Source organism: Pezoporus wallicus, unplaced genomic scaffold (genome assembly GCF_028554395.1).
Source record: "Pezoporus wallicus isolate ANWC-B61680 ecotype Strahan unplaced genomic scaffold, APGP_CSIRO_Pwel_v1 contig_749, whole genome shotgun sequence".
NCBI lineage: Eukaryota > Metazoa > Chordata > Aves > Psittaciformes > Psittacidae > Pezoporus > Pezoporus wallicus.
Genome location: NW_026641327.1, coordinates 5375663 through 5387286, shown reverse-complemented (window position 1 = coordinate 5387286; position 11624 = coordinate 5375663). Strand labels below are relative to the sequence as shown.

General features: G+C 39.5%; 1 long non-coding RNA gene across 1 annotated transcript in view; it reads right to left on the bottom strand.

Moving 5' to 3' along the window:
- Window positions 1–1947: 1947 nt before the first annotated feature.
- Window positions 1948–11624, bottom strand: part of LOC130606605 (uncharacterized) — a 44306-nt gene continuing 34629 nt past the window's right edge. The window contains exons 2-3 of the long non-coding RNA XR_008974024.1: window positions 10123–10288; window positions 1948–1985 (exon numbers count right to left, since the gene is read on the bottom strand). This is a non-coding gene — a long non-coding RNA (uncharacterized LOC130606605). The remainder of the gene's footprint in view (window positions 1986–10122; window positions 10289–11624) is intronic.

The following is an 11624-nucleotide window of genomic DNA, read 5'->3' as shown; positions in this document are numbered from 1 at the left end:
CTTTTCAGGGCTGTCAAAGATAAATTGAATATGTGGTTCTTCTACACATTGAATTATCTAAATAAATAATGTATTAGGAAAATTTCACTTCTTAGCTATGTCTGATTCATTCTCTGATAAATATATATGCATTTGCACTGATGACGGTGAGGTTGCAGAACACACAGAAGAAAATATGTCCTTAGGCTGTTCCTGTAATATTCATGGTAGAAAACTGACCAATAATACTGATATAGTGAAACAAGCAAAAAACACCTCTTGAGGTACAGGAAAGGGAGTAATTTATTTTTCTTGTTTCAGCTTTTCATTATGTTTGGTTTTAGTTTTATCTTGTAAAGTTTTAACATGGGAAATGCATAAAACCAGCAATAAACCCTTTATCAATTGCTTCTCACACAGCACTGCAAAACACTTTCCAATAGCTTATAATTTACAGAAAGCCAGCACTAGGTTTAGAAAGCCAGTTGGGTTCCTACTATTTCTGGACATGTATCTGGCCGCCAGATACAAAGTCACAGCATTCATACAGCATGCAGAAACCTGTTTATATATGTGGACATCTGATCAGTCTTAACATACACTGGTCTCTGTAAGCTAAGAGAAACTACAGAGGTGCTTACCTATAACTTTGAAGGAGAACTTCATGATCTTCTACAAATTTTACCTCTTTTAGACATGGGAAAATACAACCTTTTGTATTTGTGTAACTGGTATCACATAGAAGTGTTCAGTCTCACAAGGAAGATATACTGCCCCCTGCACTGGAACTACTGTGAAGTCACTGATTACTGACTGTTCATATCATGAAAGAAAAGTAAAACTACAGTTGAGAAGACTGGTCCTTTTCAAATAAAGGAGGAGGGGGATGACACCACACCTTAATACCTTAATTACAGCAGAGATTAAATGGTCCTCTCAGATGCATTTCGTGATATAACCATGCAACATTCAACTAATACTGAACTCACTGTGTTCCCCTTAAAGATGCGTCATGCAATTAACACAGTAGATCCCACTTTTGCCAAAGAAAGATCTTCCTTGAACGTTTTTTATTTCAGTTTTTCAACTGCAAGTGATAATAAGGTATTTATGCCTTTGACCTGTAAGAAAGGGAAGTATCGATGCAAAGATGGTTTTAAAAACAATCTCTTACTACTCACGAGCAGATGACAACTTTCTTTGCTGGATGACATAGAAAGACTTTTCATGTTCATCAATGGCTGTTGCAAAACATGTTCCCCTTACCCAATTGGCATACCCATAATGTAAGTAACAGGATTAAATGGAAAATTCAGATTTGACAACAAAGATTTGAATAAGCAAGCATAGCAAAGCACTGCACAGATCATCTGTCTTTAGTCTGTGAGACCATCTTCAGATTTCCAGGACAGAAATCTGTTTAGTTTTGCAGCAAAGCAAAAAAGAGGGTAGGTCTACAACAACACCATGCAAATATGCTCTGGCCAGGCTTCCTCTGTGTTGGTGAAGTATCTACAGTCCACAACACCTTCCTGAACAAAAAGTGTTGGCAGGAAAACTGAGAGGTATCTTGAAAAATTCAACATAAGCTAGCCCAAATCTCAGTGTTTCAGAAGCCAAAATAGCTTTGATCAAGCAACTCACCAGCCAAGACTCATCTGGCTCGGCCTTTTTGTCTAGTGTGAGGACTGTGAAAGATGGAGCTGAACAGCAGATGAGATCTGATTCTAGGTGTTGCTCATCCAGCATTAAGATAAAACCCAAACATCTGGCTGCACCTTCCACTAAAACACACAAGAAACATGAATGCTTCTAACAGAAAAAAATTAAAAACTAGAGCTCCAAAATGTATTTGCATTTCAATTGCATGCAAAACTTACCCAGGTACTCACTGATTAACTTTCTATTCCTTTAGCAATTAGAAAGATGAAGTGTATTCGTGCTGCAGCACTGACTCATGAAGCCAGTGGTGATAAGACCCTTGGTGGAGTAAACTTCAGCCCTTACTCCACATGCCAAAGACACAGAATTTGTCACAGGTACCTTATATTGAGCATACAACAGATGCCAAATAGCTGTTTTTCTTGTATTGCATTATTTCCCATATTCTAAAAAGTTTTGTTATGCCTCAGAAAAGTAGAGCTGTTCCTGATTAAAGCATCTTAGACTGCTTGCCGTGCAGAAGCCTAAAAAACACCCGACCCCCCAAAACAAACAAACAAGAATTTGAGTAACTCTTCAGTGTTCAGTTTTCTTTTTCCCCATCTGTAAAATTAGAACATTGATTATCTGTCTTGAAGGATGACCATGAGAGTTAGCCATAGATTTAAAAGGATGTGCAGAATACCACATTCAGAAAACTAGAATTATTAAATTGATAAATTGGCAAGATAATTTAGGATTGTAATAATTTTATTTCAGATTAAAAAAAATAAAAAAAAAAAATCACACTACTTAAAATTCTCTCTTTCAAAAGAATTCCCATCACAAATTCCACTTTCAAATTTTACAGCAAGGCCTCACCCCTGCCTACATTCAGTACGGATTTAGAAAAAGCCATATAGAAGAGAAAGAATCAAGATTTCCTTTTCTTCTGTGGAAACTCAAGTTGCGGGATTTTTATGGAACGCAGAACTAAAGGAGACACTACTATTTCTGGTGCAAGTTTCCCAGAATAGTACTTCAAATGAGACCTTGGGCAATGCTTTTTCTTCCAAGGGAAACAATAGAATCAGATGCCTACACATGTGCTCTACCACTTGAAAGAGGGCTACAGATTTATTCACATTTTGGAAATGCCTTTCAGATTTTATACTTTTTTTAAACAACATTGCCAATGGGAAAACACACGAAAGTGCTGCCATCTTCAGTAAAAATCCCCCGCAGCAGCCGGGGCACACCTGCTTTGGGTACAGACATTTCAAAGCTCATCCAGCCCAGTAGGGTAGGCTTGTAGTCTGAGAAACCTATCAACCTCACCTATCCACTTTTTGTCATCCAGTTAATTAGCTGCCAGCATGAGAGTGAACTAGAGAGATCTTTTGGGCCAGAAACTGACATAATGTGGTGGCTTGCCAATGAGAAAATCTGGAGAGGTCCCATTTTCTGTCATTCTTCCTGCATGGCTATTGGAAGTGGGAAAACAACATCATTTTAACAAACAAATTACCAATACGAACCTGAAGATAAATTTCAATAGGCCAGCACTGGTTGGGACTGTTCCCTAGCATACAATTATAAGCTACCATCAAAAAATTGTGACAACCTGCAGGTCTGTTAAGAATTCTCCTTCCTGCTTAGACCATTGATTTGTCCATAAATAGCTGAAATCATCATCAACATTGTTATTTACTGGACATGAGGAAACACAGAGTGTCTGTCTCTCAATTCACTCAGTTTTCATGCTCTTTCCATGAAGGATCCTATTGTCTAAACACATTTACATTTGAAAATATTTAACATATTGTCATGATGACATTTAACAGAATTCTTGCTTTCCTTGTGCCCATGCAAGCCAGGCTGCTGCCATTCCTGCCCCACACACCTCCCTTCAGCCCAATAAGCTGACCAGTTTCAAGACAACACGAAAGGAGACAGAACCTGTGAGAGTGAGGACAAGACAGAGTGGTTAGCAGAACAGGGCAGTAGCCTGTTCCTCGCTGAGCCTTCCAGAGTGACAGAAAATGAGCACCAGTGATGGCAACAGCCAATAGCTACATGTCATGGGAACACGAAAGAGTCAGGCTTGGGTGTTTGTTACCTGGCCCCAGGAAAGACAGGGTCTTCAGCCACTGCAGGAAAGTCTCTACTCCTCAGGAACATGTGAGGAGACCCCCCAGCCCAGTCCAGGAGTGTGCGCCTCACAGCTGGATCCACTGCACTGACGTGCTGGGTTCTTGGCTGGAATAAGGTCTCCCTCCCACCTGACACAGAAGTCATGCCTCTCACTAACATTAGTTGAAGAATAACCTGTCCTAAACCATGGAAAATGCCTGTCTAGTATAAATGAGACTACCACTACAGCTGAACCTGTCAACCTAGTGGTGCACTCTTTAGACTGATCTAGACTGAATAACTTTTTCAAACCCTGAATAGCTATCTAAACTGAATGTCCACGGGTGGTTTTTTTTAGTTTCCCTAGTCTCTTCAGGATAAAATATGAAAACATGATTCTGGCAAAAGCGGATTAGTCCAGCACTAGGGAAGTAAAACCTGTACACTGAGTGATTGCTTTGGCTCTGAGAAAATTTAATCCTCTCCCACCGATTCCTTTCCTCTTTTTTCTCACATTAACCAAAAGCTTCATATCTGACCACACTTTTTCTGTAGGTTTTGAGCTAAGTTAAGTTTTGGCAACCTACAATTAAAATTACAATTAAACAGCATGATTAATGCATGTCCATGCCTGTAAATTATCTAGAGAATTACTTCAATTAAATATCCACCAGTTACAACACAAGGAGTACTACAATTAAACCTCTATCAAGAAAAGTTTAATCAATAAAAAAAGGATTTGTAAAAGAGTCTGAGTAACTAAGATTTATTCCCCTTGTAATACTTCTTTTTCCCTCCTCAAGTGACAGATGCCAGACAATTTAGTCTCTGCTTTAAGAACAAGAATTTTAATTTAATTTTATGTTTAAATGGTCATTAATTCCAGATTTTCCTATTCACAGAGGAGACGTTTTATGACAGTGAAAGAAAGCCTTCAAAAAACTGAGAAGGAAAACACATAGATATACAGATACATTTTAAAAGGATGACTAGCACTGCTTTTTGCCTGCTGACTTTTTCTAAAGGTCTTTCTTAGTTATATTTGCCTTCCTACACAAATCTTTGATTTTTATCTAGTTTTAAATTATCACATCTTAAAATACACTGTGAAACCTCTGAATGCCCATTTCCTCCTAAAGCCATTCAGATTCTCAAGCAACATAGACATGATATTCAAAGATGTATATATTACCAAATATATGTGTTACTTAAAACTGTTAGCAAGTTGGTAATTTTTTCCAGTTTGCTATCACTTAATAGGAAAAACGACAAGACATATCAAAACTTCATGCTTGCACTGTTGATTTTTAAGCTTTTGGCTGTGTACCTCTACTACACTACAGCTACCATATCCTGAAACTCCTACATAAAAACTATGAACTTCCATCTCCTTCTGGAAACATACTCTACAGAACTTACTGCCTCTTCTACTGTGAGATGGTGAACTGCTCCAAGGGTCAGTGTCCAAAGTTTCCAGTATGGCAGATCATATAGCTTCATTCCCATCACAAAAGCCACAGTACACACACTGTGCAGTAGGTCAGACTTTTTCCAGAAATGCAGTGTATGAACTACAAGTTATACCTTTGATACAATAGTACCTTTGAAAACATCAGTAGCCAGGAACAAACCAGGTGTGTTGTACCAGCAGAGGATGAACAACCCAGGAACCGGCTAAGCCTGACTACTGCAAGGCCATTCTTCATGAGTTGACACCCATATTACTTTGTAGGTATGCAATTATTGGTTAGTAGCATAGAATCACAAAATGGTTTGGGTTGGAAGGGGCCTTAAAACTCATCTAGTTCCAACTCCCCTGCCGTGGGCAAGGGCATCTTCCTTAGACCATGTTGTTCAAACCCCATCCAGCCTGGCCTCGAGAAGCCAGGGCAGCCACAGCTTCTCAGTGCCTCAGCACTCTCATAATGAAGGATTTCTTCCTAATATCTTACCTAAACCTACCTTCTGTCAGCTTAAAGTCATTTTACCTTGTCCTGTCCCTACATTCCTTTTCATAAAGTCCCTCTCCAGATTTCTTGTAGCCCTCATTTAAGTACTGGTATTGTCATTGTCTGGCACTTCACTTGGCTGAGGAAGCTTGCAGTGCTGAGAGACTTGGGCATGGCTATGATTCTTCCCTAGGTGGAAGGAAAGTGCTATGTGCTACACAGGCAGAAAGACAATCTAATAGTTGTTGATAATTAGGTTTTTCTAACCCTGACTTTTCACAGGTAACATACTTTATATTACATATATGTATATATCATATCTGTGTTTGACTCATTTCATTTATATTTATTTTCCCCAAATGAAAGAAACTGGATGTAAGGATTCGTGGTAGTGAGGATAACATTTGTGCATTCTCCTGGTGAGGAGAGGGGACAAGGTGTGAATAAAACCCTAACACAAACCACAGCTCAAATCTCTGGAGAAAGTAGTAGGCTTCTCTTCATCTCAGCCCTTGAGTGAGGATGAGAGAGAACGTAGATTATTGTCTATCACAGAACAGGAATACTTAGACAGAAAAAGGGAAAACCTTTACTTTTCTAGGGAACGCAATCAGTCACTGTGTTTTACAATGCCAGAAAGGGTGAGTCAGCAGAACTCTACAGAGGAGAACTACCTCTCATTTTTATGGTCAAAAGTGATAGTGACCAAGCACAGAGTTTATACAAAGTCTACCAAATATGTGTCTCTTTCTCCTAGAGCTCCTTTTCTGAGTTACCGGCTGGGCTTAAACCATGACACCCAAGTAGATCTGTTCATCACTGATGTGGGTGAACTGGAAAACCCCAAAATCCTTACAGGCAGCTGTTGCACACTCTGCCTCACTCTTTCAGACTCTCATCTAAACATCCAGGTAAACTTGGCAGAATATTTCATTTCCTCCTTTAGTCAGGGAGGATATACTTTTCTCTATTTACTGAAAAGGGACTGAGGATTTCCTGCACTGCTTTATGCTAATGACCAATCTGTAACCAACCCTAAAAATGGCAAAACACGGTAATGCCCAACCAGAACCCACAAGGGTGGGTTTCTTTACATTTAACAGTGAATGAGTTATTCCAGCTTTAGTTGACAATACCTATTTCAAAAGCAAGCATCTCAATGGCAATATTGAGTATACCAAATAAAAAGGATTTTCTGAATGACATACCCATTTTTCAAAGCTCTCTCTGGAGGGTGTCAACCCTTATACACCGTTCAGCAAGTACAAGAGCTTGCTGTTCATTTCAGAAAGCAAAGTGCAGACAAGGGGATCTTGGGATAGAGGAGATGTATCCATCAGGCAAAAAATAAGTGTTAAAAATGGTGTATGCCTAACAAATAAAAAGGCTTCCGAGGTATTTTACTGTATCATGGAAAAAAAAAAAAATCACAATTAAATTTTCATGCCATACATTCCCCAGCTGCCATAAATACAGGAGAACTAGTGGGATTTGGGAGTTTTATTTCATTGCTTTGGAATAAGAAGTTTTAAGTCCAGTACCCGCTGCTTAATCTGCCCCAATGCATATCAACATGATCTCCTGCGCTGTTTCAATTGAATCATAAGTAGTATTTCTACATCTCTAACAATGCTTTTGTTTCTAAAACAGACAGTTCCAGAAGTTTAATAAAAAAAAAGGCCAAAATCTTGCTACTTTTTCATACAGGCACACCAATGTCTAGAACAGTCTGGAAAGGACCCACCCCATTCCTCCATGCTTTGCTGGGTCCTTAAGTCATTTGCTGTATTGATGGCATGGGCAGACAGCCACCCTCGAGCCTTTCTGCAGGGAAGACAAGCACACTGTAATTGGAGATGCAGATTAAAGGTCTGGCCCCCCCTGACAGCTCCACACACCACCTATACGTGGTAGTGAAGCAGAACATTTGCAGGAAAATACTCTTTTTGAGGGATAACATAATTGCAACGATCAGACCACAGCCCTAAATTTAAAATGTCATTGTCATCATTTCTGAGCTCTTCAGAAACAACTAGGAGCTACACAATAGGTGACAGTTCCATACCAAGAGCCTAGAGTATTTTTCCCATTCACTGTTTTAGGAGAAACACTCCAACCTCATGCTGTAAGGAACAGCGGTAAGGATCCAAAACCTTACGTACTGAACAGACATACCACCTTACTGCAAGGCAGACACATTCAAAGGAGCAAACAGGGTTGCAGACATTGGCTTACCATCATTTTTCCTTCATTTGGCTAGAGTACAGTCATTCTGCTAATTGAAACTCCTACCACAGTGTCAAACAAACAAATCAGACGAAACACACTTTGCCAGTATTTTGACACATTCCAGGCCTCCTGCTGTTAGTTACTGTCTGCATATCCTGGGGCACCAACAGATGTAAGGTCTCATAAAAGCTGTTTCCCTGATTTCATGTCCAAGAAAAATTAATAGGCTTTATCCTGCAATGTATGCACACCTGGCAGATTATAAAAAGACCACAACCAACCAACCCATCCCCTTGCCCACACTGGATTTTGGAGTCTATAAAGGTTTTTAAGCTCCTCCGCACTAATTCTCACCTCTCACAAGCTACATACCTGAAGAAGGGCTGTGAATGTCAGTTTTTCCCTGCCAAAGATGCCAGAAGCATATATCTATTCTTCTCCTCAAGAGGATAACATGGGGAGGAATATACCCAGATAGCTAGTGCTTAATCAAACAGCACCCAAAATTGCTGCCACCAAGCACTGCTCCAAAATAAGTTCCGTTTGTTGCACACACACATTTCAAACACTGAAGAGTACCTGGACAGGCTACAAAGGTTCTCTTTTAAAACTGACCATGGAAACTAGGGAGGATTACAAAGTGTCACCAAATAGCAACTTTGGCCCACAGCGCCAAGTCAGAGCCGGATCCAAACCTACCCTAAAGGTTTAGGATTTCATTTCCTCAAGGACACCTTGAGATGCTAAGCATTCAAGATGAGCATCCAGCAGCATTTACTCCTCCTAGTAAGGTTAGGTCCTGGCATATCTTGTGAGGAAGGAGTCAGCCTACTTCAGTTGTGCCAGCTGAATTTCTTTCTCCAGAAAGACTGATTTATCTGCCTCTGGAATCAATGTGTACTTTTTCCTCTCAACATTTCTGATTAAAACAATGCATATACATGTCTACCATTTAGTGTTCCCTTACGTAAGTTTTCAAGTAATGTAGCACAAGAAAACTCAACTGAAAAATTATTTTCCTTCTTTTTTTTCTTTTTTTTTTTTTTTTAAATTTGGGAACTAACTTAATGCCCCCATTTGGTCAACAGCTATTCTGCTTAAAGCATAGCTTTGATGCGTGTCACAGCTCCCTTCTCACACAGATCCTGACACAATTCATTTAGATGTCGTCCCATAGAATACCAGGGTTTCACCTTTGTTTCATGTATTCTCACTTGCTACATTGCAATAAAAATCCAGAAGGCTCCCTCAAAGTCAGGATTTGGACACTTAGCAATGATTCTTCATATATGCTGACCCCAGTTTTTCTTACGGAGCCATCACTGTTGACATCACTTTACCAGGTGATGCTTTTAGACCACTTGGGCCCATGAAACTGAAGAGAGCAAAAGACAGGTATGATATATCAATTTCATGTGCAGGCCTGAACATCTGAACGTACTATTCAATCCTCTGCTCTCAGGTTTTCTCTGCTTCCCAGCTCCCAGGGATTCCTTTTTTACTGTACACTGTGAACATAACTGCACTGAGCCATTTCATTTGTAACCAGCCACAGCAGTAACAGCTGTTCATTCCAGAGCCAGCACAGACACGCTGCACCCAAGTGGCGCTCTGAGCACTGGCAATTTTGCTACCCAAATCAAAGGCAATAATAACATACAGTATGTGTTGGGGAGATGCCAGGAAAGGTCTCACCTGATTCAGAGTGGTTCAGGATTGTAACAAACCTTATTGTCCATTGCACTAACAATGAACATACTGTAGGGCATAATTCTGAATTAAAGTAGAATGAAAAAATTATGAAGTTTGTCCAAACTAGGAGATCAGAAAAGTACATGAAACGTAACAGAAAAAGTGGCTAAAAAAGAACGTGAAGAGTGCCTTGGAAATACTCAAAGCTAAACAGTAAAAACTCTCTTAACTATACTAGGCCAGCAAGGGAGCTGGGAAAATCTTGATTATGCTATAAAATGGGGACTTGGGAATGATAAGACCGCAGCCAAGAAGCTCAATATGCTCTTTTTGGTCAGTTGTTACTACAGAAGGCATTGGAAGTATCCCACGTTTTATGGCATTCATCACAGCAGACAGCTCGGAGGAGCTAGATCAATTTAAAGCTAGTACACAGGAAGTACTAAACCAAATAGACAAACTGGATGTTAGTACATCACCAGAAGTGGATGGCATTCACCTGAGAGCTCTGAGGAAATTCAGATGTGGAACTGTAGCACTGCTGGCCAAGTCTTGTAGCTGATAACCACAGAGCTGCTATGCCAGAAGACTGCCAATGGACTCACATTTACAAAAAAGGCTCCAAAGGCATCATGGAGAGTGATTTCCAGCAGCAGTATGACAGTCTACAGTAAACAGAAAGCATAAAGGGAAACTGAATCTGTGTCAAGGAGTCACCATAGCTTCTGCAAAAAGCAATTCTGCTTCTTCAGCTGTCTGGATTTCTACAGGATGTCAGTAAGCATGCAGGTAAACGGGATCCTGCAGATAAATGCATTTAGATTTCCAGAAGGCCTTGAGTGGGCTTCCACACCAAATTAAGACACCATACAGCTGGTTTATAAAGGCTCTTTCAAATGTGAAAAACAGTTAAAAAGATAAGAAAATTAAGAGCTTAGTTAACAGAAAGTAAAAAAAAAAAAAAAAAAAAAATTAGGAAAGCAAGTCTCCAGCTATTGGGGAAAGGAAATGCAATCACATTTAGATTACAGACAGTTAAATTACTTAAAGAAACTGACAGCTCTTGTTAGAACTAGCACTGTGAAACTGGTGAATTTTCCATTCCGAGTGCTGTAGAAGCAAAAAATATTTGCTGGTTTAAATCTCTGGATTAACATTTACTTTTCTACTTACTTCATCAGTTCCATTAAGAAAGGTGTAAATGACTCTAGAACTGGGACATCACAGATAGATTTACATCCTGTAAATCTTACAAGTACTTATATAGGTTGATCTATTGTTGCTGTTGATAGCAGAAGACACACTTAAGCATTAAAGCTATACAACTCTGCAAAGTAATACACTCAAGCTGGGTCACTCCGAGTGTTACCAGGCTTTGCATGCTGTAACACAATACTACCTATCCTGCCTCCTTAGATTCAGCCAGAACAGTAACGCACCATTTTGGCAGTGAGCTAACAGATTCAGTAAAGCTTTTGAGTGGAGGTCATTAACAACATCAAGTTCATTTGATACTTCAGTCATAGCTATCCCTTCGGAAGAGCTGCAGCCATCTATCTTTTTCTCACAAGTAAATAAAAATGAGGGACTACAAGCTAGTTCTGCCAGTCCCAACCCTCAGTTCTTCTGAAGCCAAGAAGCTTCCTGATGAGTGAATTCTTGGACTTGCCTCCATGCATTACCACTTAATAAAAGACCCCAAGAACTTCATTAGAGCACAGCAAAATGGCAAAATGTTTAGGCTGGACCCAAATAGTCTTTCTTATTCCCCAAGTATTTTCCAGTAAAACATAACAGTGCAAGAGATTAAAATGAAACATTTCAGAGCTCCTGTTATCCAAATTTTCTTAAAATTTGTATTTAGTTACCAATTTCAACCTCTCTTTTCAGATCCCAGAATTTTTTACAAATTGCTAACTCTAGCTCCAAACCAGTATTTGGATTTGTAATTCACATCACATAGTAGGAAAACAAGTAAAAGGAAATACAAAGGCCCAATTC